Consider the following 23141-nt stretch of genomic DNA (forward strand, 5'->3'; position numbering starts at 1 on the left):
TTAAATAGATAAAACGGGTATAACTTCTTTATTTACAATTGTAATTCAATCCCTTCTAAAACATTAAATATTGTTTTATTTTCTTTTCTTTATAAAAGTAATTGTAAGCTAACTAATCTTCAAACTCGACAAACTTGATAAAATGAATGTCATTTTTTCAAACGAATACAGTTAAAACTGTACTGTTTTTTATCAATGAAGCGACATGATTTGATTTTAGAACAATTAATTTTAAAATGGATAAAATCAGAAGTTTTTTTCAACCATATCGGTATCAGAGAGATGCAATGCTAAAAAGTGAAATTTGGATGTAAAATAGTCCAGGTATAAAAAACCATCAGTACACAAAAGACCTAGATGGCAGTAATCCAACTAAAACTGGAGAAACTATATATTTAGAATTATTTAAAATATTTCAGTACTAGAAACGGTGTTGATATTCAAGTAGGGGGGGGGTATATTGCAAGTACAATTTTTGCAAGATGTTTGGTTGTAGAGTAAGATTGAAACCTGACGTTATTAGTTGCATAATAGCGGAATTAATATACATGGTGGTAATTTCTTTTCTCCAAAAGCCATCACTCCAATTCAACTTTCAACACTCATCTTAGAGGTCATAGCCCTTTTTTCTATCCGCACAAGAATTGAATTTTCTTTCAAGTAATTCCAACTATACGAACCTAATGTGGGAATTTTGTCTCCCAAACGATGTTGGATACTAAAGGCTCATCACTAAGTCAACCTCCTGGTATACCTGATTAACCTTAGGTTATCTCCAACAATATATATATATATATATATATATATATATATATATATATATATAAAACCATTCCCAAGTTCAGCACAACTAAAAAAAAAAAAAAAAAAAAAAAGATTGTAGAGAAAAAACAGCTGAAACTTTGTAATAACAAGCAAAAATCAGTTTGAAAATTGTAAATTATTTAAAACTTTTCCAGAAATACAGATAACTTGAATAAATTAAATTAATTTTAAAAATTTATTTTTTATGCTATTAACACAACGGTTGTTTTTTTATAGCCTTGCTTAGAAATGTGCAACGGGTTTCTTACTATTGTTGGTTGTTTTTATTTTACGGCATATCAACTCTTTTCAGGCTATTCAATGCCGAATCCAAAGATTTTGAAGAAAATTTTTTTAATAGAATATATTTGTTGTTTTCAAGTCGGTTTCTATTTAACCCATAGTTGGGACCCTAACAGGTGCTACTACTCCGGGTCAGAGTGGGCCTGGGAGCAATGGCAATTAAAGGGTGACTCCACACTCCCCAAAGCCCGCAAGCTGGGGCCTCACCACTGGATATAGTTTAAGGTCATATCCAGGAAGTTCTTGCTGTTCAACCGAGCTCAAAACTTTGGTTCCTCCTTATAAGATTTTCACTATGGGACTACTTTTCTGACAAATTGTACATATACACCCACGTTTTTCAAATCCAATATACACAAATTCTTTTCATAAGTAATCTATGTTGCTACTCCCATAATGTTTACCATCTTCTGGGTGAAACTCATTAACCCTTTTACTCGAGTAGCTTTTGGCCTTGATAAGTAGTGCCCAAATCTGAGTAATCTAATATATAAAAAGCCATATGTCTGTGTCTGTCTCCATATTTTCAAACTATCTCTTGAAACTAAAAGTCACAAAGTGGAGCTAGGGGTCTCAAATGATTGGATTTTTTATGGACCGTTCTTTTATGGGTCTTTAGCCGGTTAACAATTTTTAAGGGGTCAAAAATGGGTTAAAATTGAAAAAAAATCGTTATACATTTTGTACATTCATCTTAGTTTATTTCTAATCAGTTCATATACGTGTCACGTTGGTACAGTGGTAACGTTACCAGCTTTGAATGCTACAGTTTTGCTTTCGGTTCTGATTCTAGCTGATGGCACCCAGATACTTTTATTTTTAATTTTGAAATCACGACTCTATAATAATATCTACAAAATCTGGACAAATTAAAATATCATATTTAAGCATATTTTATGACCCCCCCCTCCCACTAATTTTATGAATAAAAGAATATAAATGTATGAGTGAATTTTATTCTTACAATTACTCAGTTAATTTTACCCATAAAATGAATAGATTAGAGCTAATATTTTTTTCTTCTTTCAAAATCAGACCGGACTGTTTGAGCACCCTATACATGAAAAGGGACAAATCGGACTCAACATTTACTGCTGAAATGCGAGAACGCTTTTGGGCATAAGCTACTATTTTTCCAAACATTTCTACTATTAAATGGATTTAGTTGTCTTTAATATTTTTAGAGATTATCCTCAACAATCATCGCGACAATGACATTTATATTTACTAAAAAGCATCTACATAATATTCTATTTGTTCCTTAGTCCATATGTGACACTTTGAAAAAGCCCAAATACAATTTTGCAAGACCAAACTACTTAAAAAAAAAAAAAAAAAGTAAAAATTCCATTGTTTTCTACATGAAATATATATGTGCATGTGCGTGTATAGACACACACATTGTATATTTGCGTATATGTATACTTTTGAAATATGCATATGTAAAAATAAAAAATATCGTTTTGTTCCTACTGGGTGGCCGTTTACAATTGTTGACAGCCTTAAAAGTTAACCATAGTAACTGACGCCAAATTGGCGAACTTCTTAAGCATTTTATAATAGTACACTGGAGAATGGATACTAAATTTTAAGGTTATAAAAAGTGTCCGCACGGAAATTAAGATGAGATAAAATAAAGGCATGAAATAAATAGATGGATCAGCGGCATGTCCTTACTTATCCTCCCACAGACCAACCCCCCCTACCTCCTATTCTAAATGAAATAATTCTGTGTTTCCCTCCCTAATCGAAGAAAAGATTTTATTTTTGTAGGTGATATAAGAGAATGACTTTGTACCTTGAGTTGAAATTTTGAGGGAAATTCTTGGCCTGAAGACGTAATCTCCCCAATAACGAGTGATTACAGAAACATGTATGCACATATGTAGCCATCAATGTTTGTATAAATAAATCTAATATTATATATATATATATATATATATATATAAAATAAACACACACAGAGAATCTAATGCACGTACGACTCATAATTCATCTTTCTGTTAATCCAAGTCTTCACTTCAATTTTTTTTAAATGCAAATTGTTTTGCTTTCGTGGATAAAATGTACATAAATAAATCCATTGCAGGTAATGACAAAATCCAAGAAAAAAATCCACACAAAAAAAAATAAAATAAAATAACCGTATCTTTGTGTCCACCTCCTGCATGCTATACAATCTTGCTTGCTTTCAAGGGTCTATCACATATTCATAATATATCACACGGTGAAAATTTATTGGAAAATTCCGTTAATCACTGCATTCAACGCTAGTTGTAACAATCCACTTCAAAATATATACGTGTCATCGTTTGCATCGTTTTGTAATATAATTGTTTTTTTCGTTTTCTTTTTTACATATCCGCATTGTTTATTACATATATATATTGTTTATTATATATATATATATATATATATATATATATATATATATATATATATATATATATAGTCATCCACATACAGTACTGTTTCGCTGTTTCACAGCTCATCATATATATATATATAGATATATATATGTGTGTGTGTGTGTGGAAATGTTTCTTCAATTATATTTCACCTTTTACTTATACCAATCCTTCAATTAATGAAGTTCGATGTAATTACAGAGCATATAACAAATAAACGACAAATGTCTATTTCAAATTTCAAAATGTTGACCATCTTACAATGTATTCCTTCAAGTATGTTTCACATGTACAATTCTTGACAGCACCTGTTTCGTAGTGCAAAATCAATCAAATAATTTATTTTGCCCTTAACCAATCAGAAGAAAAAGCACTTATCAATTTTAAAAGAAAAAAAATGCATATGGATATGATTAAAAAATCCGAAAATTTTTCCTTTTATTATGTCATCTTTAAATTTTTATGCATTTGTGTATGTACATAATATTACACACACACACACACACACACATATATATACACACACAAGTGCATACATAAAATATAAACACGTACACAAACATACGCACATGTACACAAACATACACACACACACACACGCACACGCGCACACAGAGATAGGTACATTAATACATTAATACTTGTATATGTTTTCCAAAAAAGATTCATATAAACATTTTTTAAACTAACTGAATTTTCCAGTCTTCCAAAAACGAAACTGGTTATTTTCACAGATAATAAACATACAAATGTAATTTATTTTCAATAATGAAAATTAAGTACATTTTATGAACAAAGAATTTTTATGGAAAACCGATATTGGAATCAGCTTTCATTTGTTTAGATTGAATAGAAAAAAAATTTCAATTTGTTTTGAAGTAATATTAATACTTTGTTTTCACAAGCTTTTCAGGAATAAATAGCATAGACAGAGAGAGACTCTTCTGTCAAATCGCAACGTATAAGATTCAGGCACAAATGATTTGTTCATAGTAGTAAAGGCTTTTGGTCTTTTTGTTCCGTCTGCCTGCTTCCCTCCTGACTACAACTTGGATGTCTTCAAGTCCAACGTAAACAAATTCCTGATGAACCGCCCCCTTAAGTAGACACTCTAAAATATCCACACTAACGTACTGTACTTACAATAACCCTTATCCATGAGTGGCTTCCGGGCCTTGATAAGTGGTGACCACCTTGTAATAAAAAAAAAAAAAAAAAAGGTTCATCCGCACTTTTTAGAACTGCTAATTTTAGCCGGTGCGGTCGATTGCTGAAGACAGAGCAAACAGTAAACCTCGCTTTTATAGCAGAGTACTCCTATTAATCATTAGTCTTAACGAAGATTGAGGTGCATGTCTCAATGGTTTTAAACTTACCCCCAGATACTAACTCGGAAATTTCTACCTCCCAGCACAATACATACAGTGCTTGCTTGGTATTCCCAAATGGTTACCCATCTGGTACTGGCCAGGCTTATCGTTTCTTAACTGTGGTGATCTAATGAGAACTGGTATATCAACGTAAGATTAAATATATATATATACTAACAAAAGTACCCGTCGTTGACTGGGTTCAAAAACAGCCTACAGAAAATGGACTCTGATTTATGAAAGTATGATAGGTTATGAAAAGGAAGGGTTGTAAATTTGGGTTGAATTTGGGGATATCAAAACCAAAGCAAAATATGATGAAAATAAAAATAAAATAGATAAGCCCCATAATTTATTATACCATACCTGTTCACACTGAAACACTTATCACAATATTCTGTGGATCTATATTAAAAAACCTTGTTAAACTTTGTGACATATTTACATTCTATAGAGGTCAGGTGCGAACGAACACCCCATAATTTTATTATACCATATTTCTTCAAACTGAAACAATTATCAAAGTATACTTATGCAGATAGATATGAAAAGTCTTTATTAAAGTTTGTGCCTATTTCCATTCTATGGATACTAGGCGCGAACGCAGACCCCACAATTTTATTATACCATCCCTATTTAAGTTAAAACATACTTATCAAAGTATTATTATGTACATCTATATCAAAAACACTTGTAAACGTTTTTTTTTTTAAGTTTTAAATTTTTTTATTTCCATACTTTGACCAGGCGCGAATGCAGACCCCACAATTTTAATGAACCACCGTTCTGCCAGATCAAACATACCCATTCCTGTGTCTCGATACATCTATCATTATATGTAATCAGTTTTTGAAAATAGTAAACCATATAGGAGCCTATTCGTGACCTGACACACAGACATTCAGCTTTATATAATATATATATATATATATATATACATACTTCTATAAATTCGGTTTTCTTTTGTGTGTATTGATATTCATATTAAAAATTCTTTTCTATTTATTTAAAAAGAAAATACAATTTTCTTATATTTGGAATTGCATTCACTAGCAAAAGATCTAGCTAATTTGCATGTTCTTTTAAACATTCATTTTAATTAATTCCCTATTAGTTGCTTCGTGTTTCTAATGGGATAATCATCTTTAGTTAACTATTACATGTAATTATATTCATGCAGATATACTACATGATTTATACTTGCATAATATTTGCGAAAAAAGTTTATAGTAAGCACAAAATTGTTTCCATATATATTTATGTATACGTATATATTTTTGTTTAACAAATCTATCTATCTATATATCTATAAAATTGAATGTGTCTGTGTACATTTAACTCTGTCAATTTTTAGTCTACAGACTCGAAATTTGGTATACAGGGTACTGAGAGTGGGGAAAATCTATGATCCATTTTTGGCCAGAAATTTGGCTGTTAAGGGGTCAAAGGTCAAATCGTTGACCTTTGAGAACTTTACCAAACTCCTGACAATTTTGGGTCTAAACACTTGAAATTTTAGATATAGGTTCCTTGGACATGGAGATAACTTAATAACTTGATTTGAGCCCAAAAAAAATTTTAAGGTGTCATAATAGGAGTCAAGTTTTAAAAAATTGACCGTTTCTCTTTTTTTTTTTTGCTCAGCATAAACCTCCAAACACCCGGGCAACGTCGGGCACCCATGCTAGTATATATATATATAAAAGTGAACATGCCTCTGTGTGTGTGTGTACATTTCCCTACGCAATAACTCTGTCAATTTTAAGTCTACAGATTCGAAATTTGATATACAGGGTACTGAGATATGGGAAAATCTTTGTAATCCATTTTCGGCCAGAAATTTGGTTGTTAAGGGTTCAAAGTTCAACGATTTGGCCTTTGAGAACTCTACCAAACTCCTCCGACAATTGTGGGTCTAAACACTTGAAATTTTAGATATAGGTTCCTTGGACATGGATCTAACTTAACTTGATTTGAGCCCAAAACAATAAATGTTAAGGGGTCATAATAGGCGTCAAAGTTTAAAAAAATTGACCGCTTTTTTTTTTTTTTTTTTTTTGTTCAACATACACCTCCAAACACCCGGGCAACCTGGTATATATATAAAGTTGAGTTTTTTGTTTTCTTTATCTGACATTGATATTAAGTCAATTTTTCTATTTAAAAATTACTAAAACGAACTTTTTAATATATTCAGTCATGGATATGTGAAGGTTAACTAATTTGCATATTCCTTTGAAAAACGAGCGTTCATTAATTATTTTTTTTGGTTTCTTATAAGATGATTGGTTTCATTTCACTATTACGCTCAATTCTTTTTATGCATTGTTTCTACATGGTGCCTAATTACGTAGAAGTTAAGATGAAAACGTTCTAGGACACACACATACATATATATATATATATATATATATATATAAAGTGACCTTGTTTGTGAGTGTGCGAAAAATCTCTACCAAACTTCTCTCTGAATATTTAGTCTATAGAGTTGAAATTTGATATATAGGCTATTTGGATCTGTAGCACACTTTTGATTTGTTTTTTAGCAGACAAAAATTGCTAAGGAGTCAAAATTTAACAAAAAACAGTTTACCTTGACAGGGTAAGTTGAATAAAATATTACTCCTGCTGTTATTTTTTCACATGCACAAAATAGCAAATGGTACTCAAGTCATATTTTTTTTTTAACATTTGAAATCATTATCATATATTGGATAATAATTAATAGAGAATTGGCTCTCTAACGTGAAATCTGCATGGATTCAAATATAATATTTATGAGTATTTTACGATTGGGCAATGCTTGGCATGCTGCTAGTATGTGTGTGTGTGTGTGTGTGTGTGTGTGTGTGTGTGTGTGTGTGTGTGTGTGTGTGTGTGTGTGTGTGTGTGTGTGCGCGCGCGCGCGCGCGCGCACCAGCATACAGAATTGAAATAAAAACACGGTTTAAAATGGTACATGTTGCTGAATTGTTTTATTAGCCATCTTTCAAATAAGTTAAAAGCATCAAAATATGATTCCAAAATTGATACGGTTTAATGCAAGTAAAATTGCTAGATAAACGGTGATAAATAATTCGCAGCAAGTTTTCATAAAGCAGACATGATAAACGAATCAAAGGATTTAAGTGAAGATGAAACAAACACAAACATTGTCGAAATATATTTTAGAACACATACACATCATTCGAAACAAAATTTGCACACATAATCTTCTAAACTTGTGCACATAAGCTCTGAAACCTTCATGGGTGATGAAACATGCACACCCAGACCTGTACATCTACACCCACATGTTTCGAAAATTGCACATATACACCCACATGTTTCGAAAATTGCACATATACACCCACATGTTTCGAAAATTGAAGACAATCACTTTGACCAAAATTTCTGATCCCTCAGTTCGAATAACGACCTCTGATTTTGATTTGTCTGTTTTCGCAGTAAATCAGCCATTTTTTTTATTTGTTCCCGAAACACAAAACTAATCGTAAATGATACATCGTTCACAATAAAAAAGAAAAAAAAAAAAAAAGAAGTAGTTTCTATTTTAACAATAGTTAAGATTAAATTATGGGTTCCTACATTTTCCCCAACAATATAAGTATGGCTTCACTTATGTACATATTCTAGAGAGCTTCGTCATAAGCTTGAAAACAAAATTCTCCCACTTATCATTTTGAGCCAGTCTTTCAGCTGTCAGAAACGGCATGTCAGTCTCAACTCTCCCTGATTGATCTATCCCTTAGGCGGTTAATTTCTTGATTTTTCCTTAACAAAATCTTGATAGGATTTATTTACTGGAGTGCGGTAACCAGGTCTCATCTCAAAACCATGCTGGTAAGCGTGTGTGTGTGTGTGTATATATATATATAAGCTAAGATACTGGGATAGCGAAGTGAGCTGTACAGTTTTCGTATTATTTGTTCCATTTTTACGACATACTTTTTGTTTGACGTTTCTGAAATTTTGAGCTGAGGATTGGTTGTTCATATTATTTGATTTCATCAGACTATTGTTCTAATCTTGAATGTCATTTTCACAACGTTTCGGTCGATATAACCTCCGACCTTCTTCGAGTGTATCTTGTCCAACTCGGGAATGTATCTGTCGAACTTGGGAATTTTGACATTTTCGAACGGACCCTTTATTTACTTCATGGGGGTAGCATGCTCTTGTTCTGTCAGCCATGACTGAATAAAGGTCCTAAGTAACTTGCAATTGTATTTTTCAGCCGCCCACACTGAGAATTGAACCTTCAACAGTCTGACAGAAACATTTCTGAGTTCGACAAGATACACCTGATGAAGATGTTATATCGACCGAAACGTTGTGAAAATCACACTCAAGATGAGAACAGGTTCGATGAATCCAAATAATACGAATGAATACTTTTAGTTTGTTTTCTGTTTTGAAAAAGAGGTACTTCTTCAAATCATTGATTTACATGTGAAAACTTTTGAAAAGTGAATATACGAATATCGATAATCTTAATACTTTCGTTCGTGTTTGTTCAGCGCTTCACCATCTTACCTTGCTAATAGTCTTCTTATACACTTATAGATTTCTAAATTTATTCATCGTGTGTTTTAAAATGAAATAGTTTTTTATCTATCAATTTAGTAGTTAACTTAATGTATATCTACATTGAAATTTAGCATGTTTGACCCTTTAGGCTTAAATAGTAGTTTTACATGATGTACAAATATTTTCCTAAAAGTAAAGCCCATATTTTTAACTCCAAAAGTTGAAGAGCTACAAAAAAATGAGACCATTAAAACGAGTTAATTTTTCTACATAGTCACCGCCATTCTCAATATACTTTTGCCAGGAATTCAATGACACTTCGCTTCTGACGCACGTCCATGACAAGGGTTGCTTTCTTACAGTCTCACGCCATCAATATACGCAACAGACAGAAGAAACTTTCAGATCATGAATGCATAAGTTCAGTCATCATAACAATGCGATTTGCAATCTCCTGATTCATTCAAGTGGAACAAAAAATAGGAGGCATTACTTTTAGAACACCCTTATCAGTCTGTAGTTAAAAAAAAATCGCTCTGCACACCGCCATTATAAATGTTTAAATTTCTTCTTTTTTTTAATTAATAAATTAAAAACTTCTAAAAACAAAAGAGGAAGAGTTGCTTAAAGAACAAAAAACACATCCACCACAAGTCTCTCACTCTTAGACAAAAAAAACAGAGTCTCAAATCTAATAGGTCCCGCACTATCAAACAAGTTTCAACCTCTGTTCCATCATTGTTTTACGAGTACTTTAATAGAATGTGTTCGGATGAACTCTTAGCATATATGCCCTCTTGACGTACATACTGCCGACCAACCAAACAAGCAGCAAAAAACCATCCCTTCTCTGTTGAGGTGATAGATGCTGGAAAACTTTCTATTAAAATAATTTCTTTCCTCAGAGACTTTGAAATTCCCTGTTCATTGCTTCCCTGACTGTACTAACCTGCTGAAGTTTAAATGTAATGTGAACAAACATCTTGCTACTCAACTCTTCCAAGCTCCCTGTTAGGCACACTCCTAATTAGTAGTCTCTTATATTCCAAGTGACAAAATGCCATGTTTGGTATGAAAAGGAGTAAAGAAAAATATATTAATGTAATGTTAGATATTGGGCGGGTAAATCCACTAGTATATAAAATGGTTAGTTGACAAAAACAGAAAATGAAAGTTCAGTCAGGATCCACTTGCTGAACTAGATTAGGATTATTAGACTGTAGAAATTGATAGAAACAAACGTAACGTCACATGGCTCAAAAAGAGAGTGGGAGAGAGAAACAGTTTCTTAGAAGTATACGTGTGAATGTGAGAAAATGCTACGAGCTGACAAAATATGATTAAACGGTGACTATCGATCACTGTCTTTCCCCGTATCACACTGGTCAATGATTTGGAAAGAAGATCAAGTCAAATAAACCTCATCTGTCTTCCATCAGTTTTGTCTTGATCTCTTAAAAATAATGAGCTTTGATTTTCAGACAACAAGCCCCCAGTCAGAAAGATGTGTTTTTGTAATAATGATGCCAATTTGGTTGTATGCATGAATGACAAGATTAAAATGTAACACAATTGCACTGACAAATTCTTGCAGGAACATAAGTGACAATATAATTGCTACGTTTAGAATTTGATTCGAAGATTATGTGAAGCAGCTGACAAATCTAACGAGTGTCTGGCATTCATTAAGCATCCTGGACAATATTAGTATTTGTATTATTTGCATTCATCCAACTACCTTCTCATTTTGAGTGTCATTTTCACAATTTTTCGGTTGATGAAACCTCCAACCTTCAGGTGTATCTTGTCAAACTCGGGAATGTTTCTGTCAAACTCTGGAATTTAGATGGAATTTCAAACGGAACCTTATATTTACTTCACAGGGGTAGCATGCTCTTGCTCTGTCAGCCAGACTGGATAGAGGTCCTAAGTAATTTGCAATTGTATTTTTCGGTTGCCGCACTGAAAATTGAATCTTCAGGAGAATATCACTTTTATAATTGATTTTTTCAAGTACTCTAACCATTGCACCACAACTGATGGAACAAGAGCATGCTGCCCACGTGAAGTAAATAAAGGGTTCCATTCGAAATTCCCAAGTTCGATAGAAACATACCCAAGTTTGATAAGATACACCTGAAGGAGGTCGGAGGTTATATCAACTGAAACGTTGTAAAAATGATACTTAAGATGAGAACAGTAGTCCAATTGCATCCAAATAATATGAAAAAATCTTCATCTCAAAAATTCAGAAATTTAATATTAACTTTGCCCGCAATATGATATTAAGTTGTGTCTAGTGATGAAGTCCCACATTTTATATCTTTGAAAAGTGTAGAGACAAGCCTTGAGTTTGTTTTCATTGCTCCCAGGTCCACTCTGCTAATATCTGGCAGTTCTATTAATAGGACCATTTGGACCACTGTTTTTATCTTAGATATTAATCTCACAACATTTTAGCTGGTAAACCTGTGGCGTAATGGATATAAGTACTAAACAACAGTTTTAACTGGACAAGTAATTAATGATACAGACTGAGGACCTGGATGTCTCTAGTTAGAATTCAGTTGGTTCCACAGAAAATCAGTTTCACTTAAGATGTTGGCAAGCTTCATGTGATCCTGCTATAATCCCCTGATGTCTTTATAGGAAGAATTCGGACTACAAAAATATCAGGGAAACCAATGCCAACAATAGAATCTTCAGATTCATACGATGATGATTTGGCATAAATGATCCAAAAAGAATATCACGTTTCTGAATTTTTTAGATGAGGATTGTTAATTCATATTATTTTAATTATTCTAACTACTATTCGCATCTTGGTTTTTATATTCACGTTTTGGTTGATGTAATTTCAGGTACATATAGAAGGAACCCTATGCAAGTAAGCAGCGATTAGGTTAGCTAGTGTGAAATTTTATAAAAATTACATTATTACATCTCAGGATAAACTAACTGCTAATGAAATTCTACGCCAAAACAAATGTGGATTGAAGTAGGTAAAACGTCAAAGTCTGTATACAAAACTAAAGTTGAATGATCACAATATGACGTTTTCAAGCAAGACAAACTAAGGTTTCTAATCGGTCTCGCTCTGGAAGCTGTGTGGATGGGACATGGCACAATAATGGAGAATGATCTAAAGCGAATGTCACTTAGATATCTGTCCGTCCGTGTCTCATTTCTCAAGTTAGAAAACTAAGTTAAGGAAATAATTTTAGTTACATAGTCTCTCTTCCCATAAATAAATTCTCTCCAATAAAACTTTAAAGAGCTCAGCAAAGTCTCTTTGTGTTTTTTTATGCATGAATAGTTTATTCATCTAATAAACAGACGAGATGATTGACAACCATAAGACGACATGGCCACACATGAAACGGTGAAGTGAAATAACGATGATGCAGGGAATAAAAAGACCAACACATGAACGAACCACCAGCTATGGGGAAATAGTTCTACTGCCTTGTGAATGCCTTGGGAAAGGAAAAGGCTAAAAGAGTAAACCCTGATAAAAATCTGGTTTGGAGTCTCGATAGGCAGATAGTGAAGCTTTGCAACATCTTTCCAACAACTCCTGCAATCAAGCTGGCACTGACTGTATTGGCTTGCCTTTCTGTTCGACTGTGTCTATAAATCTTAAGGAGACCTTCGTAAATAGGCAAACCTAAGTCTCTTTATAGCCTGCACGTGTAGCTACAAAGCTACAAATTCAGAATTCAACTGTATAGCCAGAGTAGACGCTATAGTGCACCAGACTGGGTGCAAAACAACCGGACTACAACTTGGATGTCTTCAAGCTCAATGTTAACAAATTCCTAATGAACCACCCCCTTAATTAAACACTTCATCAAATCTCCACACTAACGTAATGTACTTGCAATAACCCTTATTCCTGAGTGGCTTCCGGGCCTTGATAAGTGGTGATCACTGTAAAAAAAAAAAAAACACCATTGTCTCATGTGATAGAAGATTATCATTTTCATCACAATCGCTCAAGGAAAAAAAAAAAAAAGAATGTAACACATCTTTTCAAATTGAGGAACTTAGATGGAATTTTGAACTGGATCAGTATTTAATCCACAGGAGTAGATTATTCTTGTTCTGTCAGATATGACTGGGTACACATCTTAACATCCAAGGTTAATGGGTGTACAGAAGCAGTTAGATTTTGTCACAGATAGAGAGTGTGAGAAATTGTTGATAATGGTTATAGTTAGACGAGGACTTTTTTTGTAAAAGTTTGATGAGGAAGACCATAGATTGGAGCTCAGACAAACAGTTGCCATGAAAATAACGATAGATTAGAGACAGGTTAGTAACGTCTCTTATGTGGGGAAGAGGTTGCCAGGAGGAGAAAAGGGCATCACCCACCAGGTTTTTAGGGCAGCTTTGAACTCTGTTAAGGCAGGGTAGGAAGGTCCGAGCAGCTCCGGCCTAGATATGGCAACAGTACTCCATTCTAGGACATACTTAGCTCTTATACAGGTAGAGTATTGCATCGGAAGCAAGATATTTACTTGAGTAATAGAATGATCCAATCATTTTTCCGGCAACCTTGGCAATGGATTTTATGTATGTGCTCTGTTTCAGATCAGGGGTGAAAGTCAGACTCAGAAGCTTGTCAAAGTAGGGGGCTTGCCTAAAACGAGCCATTCATTTCGATTAGGGCCAGATGGGAGTCAGAGCGTTGGTGGTGGAAAAAGAGAAGCTTGGTTTTTATGCATTCAAATTAACTAGCCACCTCCCCCCCCCCCCCATTGCATCACGTGCTGAAGTTCAGAAGAGAAAGAATCATAAAGATCTCGGTCATTACCGGTCTTTGTTTTTAAAAACAGTTTATAATGAATTAATATTTGGTGTTATACATTTGTAATTTTGTTGATGGCATTTTACCTATTTATATGCCGTAAAATGTTTTTCAAGTACTTAACATAACTAGTTAATAATTTTGATGTTTACATGCATTGATGTGTGTGTACGTCTGCAAGCTATTGTTTACCAGTAGAAAAGAGGGGCATTTTTTTTTTTTTTTTACTATAGATAACAAACCGAAAAGGTGATAAAAATATATAACAAATAAATGTTACCAAAGGCAAGATTAGTTATTCTTCTCCTTACCTGGGTAAGTTTTTGGTGTTTTAACTTATTTTAAAGCGTTTATTAAGTTTAAAACGCAAGTAGTACCACGCGATTAAGTTAAAACGACAAGATGGCCAACATATTTTGGAACCTCAAAAATCAGTTTTGGAGCCTCGAAAATTGCTCCAAACTCGAAAATAGAACAAAATGCGAGTAGAAATCTTACCCAATAAATATCACCGTTACATTTATTGGGTGGATACATTTGTTTCTGACCACTTTTTCCGTTCGGTTTATTGTCTTATAGTAAAAAAATATCCAACAAAAGTAACAGCAGCAGCTGTACATTAAACTTCTTGTTACGGCATTTATGCAGGAATGTTTTTCCGTTAATTTTAATAGATATGAAAAAGCTCCACACGTGTTTTATGTTTTTCCCCCATGTAAAGCTCGTAGTTAATTTCCTTCCATATCATCCTGCTTTTAGCTTATTCACACAATCCGACTAGCTTAAATATTATATGCATTTTTTTTAATATAAGAGAACCTGCGACAGAACGAAAAATTCGAAAAATCACGTAAATTGATAAAAGTTTTATTTTCATATAGATAATTTTTAAGTGATTTTACGCAATTAACGAGAAATCGTAGGCATTACAAGGCTGATCTCGCAAGTTTGAATTATTGTTGAGTTATATCTGTTTTTTCAAAGTGGTGACGCGAGGCAGCCCCTACTTGTTTACTCATAAAATTGGATTTTTAGCTAAAAATGAAACTACTTGATCAATTTACGTTATTTTTGGAATATGACATTTATGTTCCGTTACGAGTGCGTATATCATACAGATATATTTCTGTGTGTGTGTGTGTGTGTGTGTGTGTGTGTGTGTGTGTGTGTGTGTGTGTGTTTTAATATAGGAAGAATTCTGGACCAGAACATCAAAAAAAATATTACGAGTAAAAAATATATATAAACAGGGGGAGAATACAAGGGATCATAAGATTCCTTATTGAATCCCGGGCGAAGTCGAGTCTTCCTGTTCGAATTGTAATAAAATAAAGCGATAACTTCAGAATGACAAAGCAAGCATTACACAATAAGAAACGCACTCCGCCGATCTCTTCAATACATAGACGCACGTGTCGCACACACGCACACAAATATACGCAATGGTTTCCAATCAATGAGGAATGGTGATTTTTGACACTTGAAATGTTGAAACACGCGGACACAAAAATTTTTTTTTTTTTTTTCCTTCCATCAAAGCATCTTCTCGTTGCTTACAGCATTCTCCTCCTCCTCCTCCAATATAAGTAACTAAAATAAATGTAAAAAATATATATTTACTGTTCTCAGGATTGTCATTCTCCCAGGCCGAGAACTAATGTGTTCATCGCCCGAAGCACCCTCAATCGGAAATGTCGACGGGTCCAACCAGACAATTTTGTTATATTGTTAACGGCGGAGAGCGCCCTTGTGTTCAGAGATAGCCACGCCCCACATTAAGTTCAACCTTGTGTTATAGCCAACCTTCGTGCGAAGGTAAGCAACTTAGACAAAAAAGAAAAAAAAAGAAAAGAAAATTAAAGAATGCATTTCCTCGCTTTCGAGCAAGAATCTAAGTGTAGTATCTGTTATGCCATCGGTACAACCTTGTATCTCACTTTGCCCTCGTGGGAAGGCAAATAAAAGGAAACTTAGATCAAAGTGCAGTATCTGTAAATTTAGACAATTTTAATTTCTGTTCTATTCAGAGTCTAAATTTTGTGGAGCAAGATATCTCCTTGTAGACGAACGTCGGATAAGAAACAGCACTCCCGCCAAAAATCAACCTTGTATCTAACGTTGTCCTCGCGGGGAGGCAAGTAAAAAACAATGTCTGTCAGATTTTAGAGTTGTGATCAAAGTCTAGTATCTGTTCTGGCTGTAGACAAATCCTGGCGCTTGTACAGTTTAACATTCTCGGACAAATTAATTTTCATTTTAGGAGGGTTTCGGAAGAGTACACAAAGACCTTATTTCCCTCTCCCGATGTTAAGAATGGCTTTCTAAATTTGCCGAGGAATGTTCAACTCTGCCAACATACTACCAGTTTCAAATCCAGTGTCCCTTTTTGCAAGTTAGATTTTTCCCTAATAATAAAAATGCTCATGTGTGGAGCTAAGTCTATAAGGTTTTTAATTTTTATTCGGCATGTTGGGCTAGGATAAAAGTGTAATAACTGTTCTGTCCTAGGAGGTCACTTTTCCAGATATTACCTTCCTCTTTTGGGGAAAGGACGTATTTATTCATCCAAATCACTTTCATTCACTTTACAGTGTGCACGGGGACAAAATAATTGTAGGAGTACGTCATATATGTTGTTGTTCTCAATTCAATGAGCTAGATTCTCCCTAATTTAAAAACCTGAACTTGTTTTTAACTTTGTGTTTGGGGGGGGGGCAAGTTAAAAAGAAACTGTCAATTGTCCAACCGGCAAAGGGTGTTTATTCCGAAAACCATGGCGGATCGTAAATAAGAAAATGTCTTTGAGAATAAACATCCCCAACTCATCATGTTAAGAACGGTTTTCGGAATAAACACCCTTTGCACACCCACCAGTGCAGTGGCAGTGCACATTGACGAAAGAAACAATTTTTTTTAAAGATCAAATTGCGGATCTACCGACTAAACAGTCACTTTTAAAAGTTCTTTTAGATGTATTTTGGTCTGTTTTGAACGAAATTGTCGTCTGCTAGTACTTTTTTTTTTTTTTTTTTTTAATGATATTTAGACCTTTACTATCCAATGTATTCTCTGATGGTTTTCAGTGGTCGACATTTTTTTTTTTTTTTTTTTTTTTTTTTTTTTTTTCACTTAAATGCGCATGTGCTTCCGGTTGTATTATCAACGGTGAAAAAAAATGGCGACCACTGAAAACCATTAGGAATACATTGATTGTATAATACATGTTTTAATATCATAAAAACTACTTGTCGGCGACAGTTTTAAATGTGATATTCGTTCAAAAATAGATCCAAATACATCTAAATAGCAACTTTTGAAAGGCAAATGTTTAGTTGGTAAACATCGGCATGTTAATCAATTTAAAAGTTTCCCCTAAAAAAAAAAAAAAAAAAAAAAAAAAAAAAAAATAGGGAATTGATGTTTAAAGATGCATTAGATGCAAATTAAATTACAAACTAACACAAGTATACACTGTTCTCATCTTGAGTGTCATTTACACGACGTTTAGATCGATGTAAACTCCGACCCTCTTCAGATTTAAAAATGGCAACTTGTACACCTGAAGAAGGTCAGAGGTTACAGTGACTGAAACGAAACGTTGTTAAAGAATAACACTGAAGGTGAGAATAGTAGTCCGAATAATCCAAATACGAAGTCATTCCTCATCTCAATAATTAAGAACTAAAAGTATACGTCTTCCGTTTTCCTGCTTTCCGGCTGACTACAATATGGTTGTGTTCAAGTCTAAAGTAAATAAGTTCTTGATGAGCCGTTCCATATAAGTTATTAAATTTACCAAATTTTCATTACTAATGATTACTATATTGACAAATTTCTACTGTACACTCTTTAACCCTTATCCTTGAGTGGCCTCTGGGCCTTGATAATGTGGTGATGCCTTTGTAAAAAAAAAAAAAAAAAAAAAAATACACGTTGTAATTTTTGTTTTAACACTAGCTTAACCTTCAATTAAGGGTACTTATGTAGAGAAGGTATTATGCTTATTTATTTTAGTTTCAAGTTACATTCAAGTTTTACTGTATCTTGTTGTTAGGTGAAAGTACAAAATAATCACAAAACACCGCACCTTAAGAATGTGTTTCTAAATAGTATTGTTTCAGCATGGTACCTTTTCTCTGCATAAGTGTTAAACTAAGTTGGTACTAATGCAGAGAGTGATTCACGCTATTTTTTTAAAATCGTATTTCCACATTTAATTAAAGTTTTATGTTTTTTTATTCAATTGTAAGGTTAAAGTACAGAATAGGTACAAAACAAAGAATGGCTTTTTAAATAATAACGTTATTATCTCAGCAGGGATCACTCTCTGCATGAACACCACTAAGTTTTTAGTTCGGCAAAAGTCAGTTTGTTTCGGTTAAAATTCTGTAGAAGCACTTTTGGCAGACCTGTACGACGATAGTGCCCACTGCCCACCCCCTAAAAATTCGTGTTTTATACCATTTTTTTTTTTTTTTTTTAACTTTTTCTGGCGATTATCATAAATTACAGAAATTTTTTTAAATTAATGATTTTTAAGAAGGGGGTTCACTTTACCTGACTTACGGTTCACGGTCCATTTCTTTACCGACGTGTCACGTGACGTTATAACGAAAGTAAAAGTCATTTTATTTTTTATTTTTTTTCTGCTAACATGATACTTGTAATTGTTGGGGGGGGGGGAGTATAAAACACACATTTTTAGGGAGTGGACACTCTCGTACAGCCGCCAAAACTTTATTTTATTTATTGCTTTAATAACGATATTGCATTAAAAAAAATAAGGGTGAAGGTGCAGTGCACTGGGGGGGGGGGGCACCCGAAGACTTTTCAAGAAGTTGATTACGGGGAGGTTGGAAATACCTTTCGGAATAAATACCCCCAACCTCTCCATATTAGAACGGCTTTCGGAATCAACATCAACCTCCCCATGTTTAGAACGAGTTTCGGAATAAACACCCCTAACCTCTCCATGTTAAGAACGGCTTTCGGAATAAACCCTTTGGAGGTTGGACAACCAGTGCAAGTGCACATTGACCAAAATAAGTATCTAATAAAAAAGTTTTGTTTTAAAATATCTTTCAGACTTCCTTTATAATTAAGTTAAAAAAAAATTACATATTAAAACTAAACTTTTTATTTATTTTTTCTACGTTAAAAATAGTATTTAAAAGCAAAAAAAACAAAAAAAAACAAAAGAAAAAACAAGTCACGTACTTTAAAATGTTAGAGTTTTTTTTTTCGGGGGGGGGGGGGTCCTGACACACACAAATAAAAAGACAAAATACTGAAATAATATTTTTTAAATAATGTTAAATTTGATATAAAAAACAAATAAAATAAAAATGTTAAAATAAACAATTAGAACTAATTTTTTTTTAATTTCACAGAGTTATTAAGTTAAAAAAAACAAAAAAAAAAACAAGGAAAATTTGGTAAAACTATACAAACACCGTGACAGCGAATTACCCCTACCCCTAACCCTAACCCTAAACCTAACCCTAACCCCAACCCTAACCCTAACCCTAAACCCTAACCCTAATCCTAACCCTAACCCTAACGCTGTCACGGTGTTTGTATAATAATACCGAAAATTTAGCATGTGTCTGAGGAGGCGCTCATACCAGGAAATGAGAATGTTCTCTCTCAAACATTGTCTTCTGGGGTGGGGAATTTACCCAACCCACCGTTAAACTAACTTCATGGCTGTCTAACCTCGCTGTAAATGAGAAGCAGGTAAACACCCTCACAGAGAGAGGTAATACCTGGCAGGATAGACTGCTGAGAATGAACATAGCACATACTACACTCTGATCCGCATATTAGTTCGTGTATCAAGTAAAAAGACAGTACCCCCCCTTTTTAATGGTTGCTGTGATTTGCAAGAAAAGAACACAGAAAACATCTTTTGGTGCTTATTCAAAATTACACTTATTTAAAAAAATATTTGATGTACCCGTCATATATTCCAAAAATCACATAAATTGATCAAGCATATTTTTTTTAACTCAGACAATTAAAATTTACGAGTTTTAGCGATACCAACTGTATCTATTCTAATGCTGGTTTTGGACTCGATAGTTCAAATTGAGTTGTCTTCCTTTTATTTATTGAACATGGCCGATAGAAATCCGACGTCTCGCTTCTTCTTTAAACTTGATCTATTTACGTGATTTTTGGAATATGACGTGATGAGTATGTATACCGTAAAGATATTTTTTGTATTTTTTTTTTAAATAAGTATCATTCTAAATAAGCACCATATTTTTTTATAATAAAAAAAAAAATTTAAAGAAAAAGTATTTTTCAAGAATTGATATTTCTTTAAACAAAAACAAATGTTTTAAAGTGCCATGGATAACTTGCTTTTTGCTTTTCTTACTTTGTTTTGTTGTGTTTAATGTGTTTGAACTTACCTGCACAGTTTTAAATCCACTTCGTCGTGTCTTGTAGTCCGTATTGAAAAAAGGAGAGACGTTCATTCTCTGGTAGAATCTCTGCTGTTCTGTTGGTTGGTTGGTTGCTGCTGCCGCTGCTCGTGTCGGTGGTGAACGCGCACAGATACCGGTGCGTTGGAAAGAAGGTGTGAGGGGGAGAAAGATAAAGAAAGAGATACAAAAATAGAAAAGCAAAGAGAGAAAAAGAAAAAAAGGAAGAGAGAGAGAGAAAAGAGAGGGAGGAGAAAGGGGAGAGGGGAGAGAGAAAAAAGAAAAAAGAGAGAGGAGGAAAAAGAGAGATAAAGAGAGAGAGAGAGTGAGAAAGAGAAAAAAGAGAAAAGAGAGAGGAGGAAAAATAAAACAGAGATAGAGAGAGAGAGTGAGAGAGAGAGAGAGAGAGAGAGAGAAAGATAAATAAAGAAATAAAGAGAGAGGGAGGAGTGAAAGGGACGAAAATAGACAGGAGAAAAAGAGACAAAAAGACGATACAAAAAGATAGAGAGAGAAAGAGATAAAAAAGATAGGGAGGGAAAGAGAGAGAGAGAGAGACACACACACACACGCGCGCGCGCAAATAAATCCGGAGACACAACAAAACACTGTTCCGACACTGCCCTCCGGCTGATATCACATTAGAGTGTAATTCTGTGCTCCAGAAGGCTATCCTCCCATGTATTACCTTCTCTTTCGGGGAAAAATACCGGGGAATGCTGACGGGATCGATCATAATAAATTGTGCTGGCATCCTTGGTGCTGCCTTCTGGGTAAGTTGGATTCCCACATGTGGTAAAAGAAGGATAAATATTACCTGGCCCACTGGCCATAATCAAAATCTAACGCACGCAGTAGTGAGAAGTGTTTGTGTTTTTGGTTTTTTGGACCTCCGCCTGGTTACTTTTAGATGTGTCCTACCCCCTGGCCTTTTTTCTTTTTTTTTTTTTTGTCGATAATAAAGATCCTTCAAAACGCCCACTCTTCACTTTCATTTTAGAAGCACCCCACTCCCACTACTAAATTCCATACTTATTCAATGTCATCCCTCTTAAGTCCCACTCCCATTTAGAGATTGACATGCTTACCTTCGATTCCTGAGTTCCAAAACCTGAGAAACAATAGAGGTCTACTTTTAGAAAGAGTTAGAAGAATCTTACTGACTCCCCTATGATTATCTATTTATTTATTTTTTATTGTTTTTTTTTAGTCTTTGAAGTACTTTCTATTGTCACACTCATCATTTTTCATGAAATTGCAAATATAATAAATACTTTTTCGACACCTGTGCAGTTTAACATACCCAAACAAATTTAAAAAAAAAAAAAAATTCTTAAGACGTGCTGGGGGAGTTTGTTAACTCTTACACTGTGCGGACGGAACTCTCCTAAAATGAAAGCAATTAATTTGCTAATCAAATTGATTAAAAAAAAATAATAATAATTTAAGATATGTTGGTATTTATGCAGAGAAGATACCGTGCTATTTTAAAATAGTATTTTCAAGTTAAAATTCAAGTTTTAAAGTATTGTTTGTTTATCAAATTGTTAGGTGAAAGTACAGAATATTTACAAAACACCCTCCTCCTCTCCCATGTTAAGAATGGCTTTCTTAATAATAACGTTATTATTTCAGCACGGTACCTTCTCTGCATAAATACCGATATTTCAATAGTGTAGTCCATTAGCTAAATGCCGTATGGTAGTGAACAAATACTGAAAGAAATCAATCACTCAGGTTTTAATGGCCTTGTGTCTGGTATATTTTTTTAAATTTTATTTGCCAAAAAAATAATTTAAAATGTATATATTCTGGTCGGTCTTAGTAGACCATTAGTTCAAGTATTTATGTCTTGTAGCCTGAGACACCCTTACCAGTAAATACTGACATGTCGGATCAAGCGATTTTTGCTCTCGGTTGAGAGTTCAGATTCAGAGTATCCTCGTTTTGGAGATGCTGGACGTTTCTTGTATCACATTCAGTTTTTATGGAAATGCAATTCGACTATTTAGTTAGGATGAAAGTGTAGTATCGGTTTCAGACCATTATCATCACAGATATTATAGTCTTCTTTTGGTAGAAACGATGGATCTATTGCCTATCGACTGAGCCCCCACATTTGTGGAGGAATCTTGATGCTATGATTAGTCCCAATGAAGAGTGACCCCCACCGCTTTTTTTTGGAGAGCTAGATATTTCGGTATTATTATACAAACACCGTGACAGCGTTAGGGTTAGGGTTAGGATTAGGGTTAGGGTTAGGGTTAGGGTTTAGGGTTAGGGTTAGGGTTTAGGGTTAGGGTTAGGGTTAGGGTTAGGGGTTAGGGTTAGGGTTAGGGGTAGGGTTAATTCGCTGTCACGGTGTTTGTATAGTTTTACCGATATTTCTTACATCAAAAAACCGACCTTGCGTCTACATTTGCCCTTAAAATTAAATAAAGTGCAAATAACTTATAGAGATGGATAACTTCGCCATAAGATCGAAATT

General features: G+C 34.0%; 1 protein-coding gene across 1 annotated transcript in view; it reads right to left on the minus strand.

Annotated features, from left to right (window-relative positions):
* Nucleotides 1-20838, minus strand: part of LOC145241991 (protocadherin beta-15-like) — a 258438-nt gene extending 237600 nt beyond the window's left edge. The window contains exon 1 of the mRNA XM_080104872.1: nt 20642-20838. The gene's annotated coding sequence lies outside the window, so the exon portion shown is untranslated. The remainder of the gene's footprint in view (nt 1-20641) is intronic.
* Between the last annotated feature and the right edge of the window lie 2303 nt (nt 20839-23141).

The sequence above is a fragment of the Euprymna scolopes genome, chromosome 21, assembly GCF_053919585.1.
Source record: "Euprymna scolopes isolate OS-2025 chromosome 21, ASM5391958v1, whole genome shotgun sequence".
NCBI lineage: Eukaryota > Metazoa > Mollusca > Cephalopoda > Sepiida > Sepiolidae > Euprymna > Euprymna scolopes.